The sequence below is a fragment of the Triticum aestivum genome, chromosome 5D, assembly GCF_018294505.1.
Source record: "Triticum aestivum cultivar Chinese Spring chromosome 5D, IWGSC CS RefSeq v2.1, whole genome shotgun sequence".
In the NCBI taxonomy this organism is placed as follows: Eukaryota; Viridiplantae; Streptophyta; class Magnoliopsida; order Poales; family Poaceae; genus Triticum; species Triticum aestivum.
The window spans coordinates 181,351,713-181,356,038 of record NC_057808.1 but is presented as its reverse complement, the minus strand read 5'-3'; positions in this window follow the sequence as shown (position 1 = coordinate 181,356,038).

Here is a 4,326-nt window from a genome sequence, read left to right as displayed (position 1 = left end):
CCGAACTGTGCGTCTAAGGCGGATGGTAACAGGAGGCGGGGGACACGATGTTTATCCAGGTTCGGGCCCTCTCGATGGAGGTAATACCCTACTTCCTGCTTGATTTGATCTTGATGATATGAGTATTACAAGAGTTGATCTACCACGAGATCGTAGAGGCTAAACCCTAGAAGCTAGCCTATGGTATGATTGTTGTTGTCCTACGGACTAAACCCTTCGGTTTATACAGACACTGGAGGGGGCTAGGGTTACCCAGAGTCGGTTACAAGGGAGGAGATCTACATATCCGTATTGCCAAGCTGGCCTTCCACGCCAAGGAGAGTCCCGTCCGGACACGAGTCGAAATCTTCAATCTTGTATCTTCATAGTCCAACAGTCCGCCCAAAGGATATAGTCCGGCTATCCGAGGACCCCCTAATCCAGGACTCCCTCAGTAGCCCCTGCAACCGTGGTGTGCGGCAGCCGACTCCGACAAGCTTGTGAACCTGTGAATCCTACCGTCGCTAATTCTGTTGTTATTCACCATCGCATAGTTGTAGAGCATTCATTGCAGGCCTAGAAAAATTCTTGTGGCAGATACAAAAAATGCTTGCGTCAAGTATAAAAAAAATGCTTGTGGAATATCTCCTCCGCTCTCTTTACGTGTGACCATTGTAGATATCTCACATTTCCTTTGTTCTTGTGTACGAGTTGATGACATCTACCTATTTGATGTTATACTTATGAGAACTATGTGTGCGCGTGCGTTGTGTGTGTGTGTGGTTGCAGAAAATGGGTGGTTCTATTTTCTTATGTATATAAGAGAAAAAGAAAGAAGTTCAAATATATGAAATGCAAAAGTTCAAAATATGTAACATGATAAAAAGTTCATGTACGAAATTCTTGTCCAGAAATAAAATGTAAATTCACAATGAAGTTCAAATATAAAAAAAGTTGAAGTTCGCTTAGAGAAAAAGGTGTATTTCTAAAAAAAGATGTACTGAAAAGTACATGTTCTCTAATTCTTGATACTTATATAGTCATCCCCGAGGACTAAAAACGCAGAGCTCACACGAAACATAATGATAATTGAAAAAAGTGTTGGTGGTGTCCGTATGAACGCAATATCTTTTCTATTTCCCTTTCATTTTTGTTTGTATGTATAAGAATGCATAAAACTTGAGCCGGTTGGGGATATATCGTCCAGAAGTTCATGTATACATGGACTTGCCTTAACTCTAAAAGTTTAAAATTTATAAAATGGAGAGGTTAAAAGAAAATGAAAAAATTAAAAAGCTCAAACAATTCCATGGATTTCGATGGATTTTTCTAATTTATAAAGAAAACCAGAAGTGCAAATTAAAAATAGATGTGCGGTTTGATGTTTATTACAAACCTAGAATTTTTTTCCGTTAACGAAAGAAATAAAACCAAGAAGTTCACATTTAAAAAATGGAGCAGTTTGATATTATATTTGGAAACTCAGATTTTTTTCTGTTACTAAAGAATAAAACCAATAAGATCAATTCAAAATAACGAAGAAGTTCATTTGGAAAAAGCATAGCAGTTTGATATTTATTTAAAAACTCGGAATTTTCCGATTACTAAAGAATAAAACCAATAAGTTCAATTCAAAATAATGAAGAAGTTCGATGTTTCTAACAAAACTACAATTTTAACATTTCTAAAAATACACAAAGAAGTTCAAATTAAAAAGTTAGAGCGGTTCGATTTCTATAAAAAAACTCAGTCTTTTTCCGTTAGTAAAACGAAATAGAGAGAAGTTCAAATTATTAATAGCTAGAAGTTCATGTACTGCATCGTGTGCGTTTCGTATGAGAATACAGGAATGAAAAGGCAAGGTTTAAAATATTTGTTGCTAGAAGTTCAAGTGCTTGGCTCGGGAAGTTCAAAAATTCTTGTTAGAGAGGTTGAACAAAAATACGTGACAGAAGTTTAAGATCAAAACAGCGGGAAGTTCAACTACTACACGAAATACGTTTTAGATAGGAATATAAGAATAGAAAACAAAAAGCTTAAAAGGTTTGTTGTAAGAAGTTCATGTGCTCCTACCGGTGAAGTTCAAGATCTCTAGTGCTAGACATCCGACCTTCAAGTACATGAAAAACAGGCGAAAAACAACGTTGTTTTTGCCATTTTGAAACTGCTCTCGAACGACAAAACTTTTTAATGTATGTCTACATGAAAAAGATGCTCCTATTCATAAGCTTCCCAACGGTATATTATATGCTATATTCCGATGAATGGTTTAAAAGTTTTATGTATACCGTTAAAACACATTTTTTACGCATGAAAATTGATCGACATGAAAAAGTTGCGTATTTTCAACAACTTTCCATCGGTATATCATTTGCTCAATTCCGGTAAGTGGTTTGGGAGTTACAGGCAAAAAACCGCACATCAAAAACAGAGTGAAGTTCAAACTGACAAGCCCGAGAAGGTTAACTATTTCACACAGTGCATTTTAATTCGCGATGAAGGCAGAAATCATGATCTTGTCATTTTATAATTTACTTCAAAACGGCAGGAATATCATTTGTGTAAGTTCAAGTCCTCGGTTGGAGAAAGTTAAAAAAAATTATTGTGAGAGATGTTTGTACAAAAGAAATATCATTGGTGTAACACTGACGAATGGATGAGAAAATTAAAAACGAAAATACGTCATATAAGTTCAACATGAAAACAGCAGGAAGTTCAACTACTACGCTGAATGAATTCAGATGAAAAACTTTTAAAATCGTCGCGAGTATGAAAAAATGATCAACACGGGAAAGTTGCTTTGCAGCAGCTTTCCATCGGTATATCACTTGCTCAATTTCGGTGATTGGATGGAGAGCTACGAGCAAAAAAATCACGTGAAAAACAGAGTGAACTTCAAGTAGACATGCCGAGAAGTTCAAGTCTTCACGCGGTGCATTTTGAAAGAATCTGTTTCGCGATAAAGGCAGAACGAATGATCCCGCCGTTTTGGAAATTACTTGAAAAAGGCTCGGAATCAGAGAAAACCATCAATACAAAAAAGTTTCGCATTTTCCGCAGCTTTTCAATGGTATATTATTTGCTCCATTCCAATAAAGTTTGAAAACATTACGGAGAAAATACGTTTTAATCCATTTTCAAAATTGACATAAACCAGTAATGAATTGGGAGAAACAATATATAACAAAAAGTTTCACATTTCCTCAAGCTTTCCAACGCCATATCATTTGTGGCATCCGGATGTACGGTTAAAAATTTAGCTCAAAAATACGAACTCGGTGGAACTTGTACCGTTTTCTAAATTACTTTTAACCCGTTCAAAATTAGAAAAAACTTTCAGCATGAGAAAGTAGCGCATTTTTTATAATCTTTCCAATGCCATATCACTTGCCTCAATTGGATTAGCCACTGAGAAATGACATCGTAAATATGAACTCGGCTGTTCGGTTTATGAAATTCAACGATTTTCCAAATTACTCTTTAACCATAGGGAATTAAAAAAACTTTCAACATGTGGAAGGAGCGGTTTTGCAGCAGTTTTCCAACGCCATATTATTTGCCTCATTCCGATAAACGGTTTAGAAATGCGATTGAAAATACGATTCACCTTTTTTGTATGAAGAAAAAATGGTTTTCAAAACTGCTCTTAAACCGCTTACATTTTGCCAAAAATTTAACTTGGGCCATGATACTGGTGTCCATAGCTTTCCAATGGTATATCGCTAGCCCCATTTGGGCAATGTTGGCAGAAGTTCAACCTCGCACTGGGAGAAGTTCAGGTCGAACAACTCAGGCAGTAAAATTGCAAAAAACGCAAATTAATCACGACCCGAGAGCAAAATCCGCCAACGAGCGAGATTCCTATTTAAAACTGGTATTTAGTTGCTAAAAACGTTTCTAGATTACACTAACATCATATAGAACACGACTAACAAGAATAATTCGCGGGGGAAGCCACTGTTGCGAAGATAGACCGAAGGTCGGGTTCGTACAGAGGGAAGTTCAGACGCGTTACTCAGGCAGTTCAGGTCCCGTGATCAGAATAGTGTTTATGTATATATACATATATATATATATATATGTAAGTTGAACACGCAAGAAAAAGCTATCCACAAGCCGAGCGCGCCGACGGATGCGAGCAGAGCCCGCCGACGGACGCGAGCAGTGCCCGCCGCGACGCCTAATGGAGAGTGATGTCTACTACGCAACCTTCTTCTTGTAGACGTTGTTGGGCCTCCAAGTGCAGAGGTTTGTAGGACAGTAGCAAATTTCCCTCAAGTGAATGACCTAAGGTTTATCAATCCGTGGGAGGCGTAGGATGAAGATGGTCTCTCTCAAACAACCCTG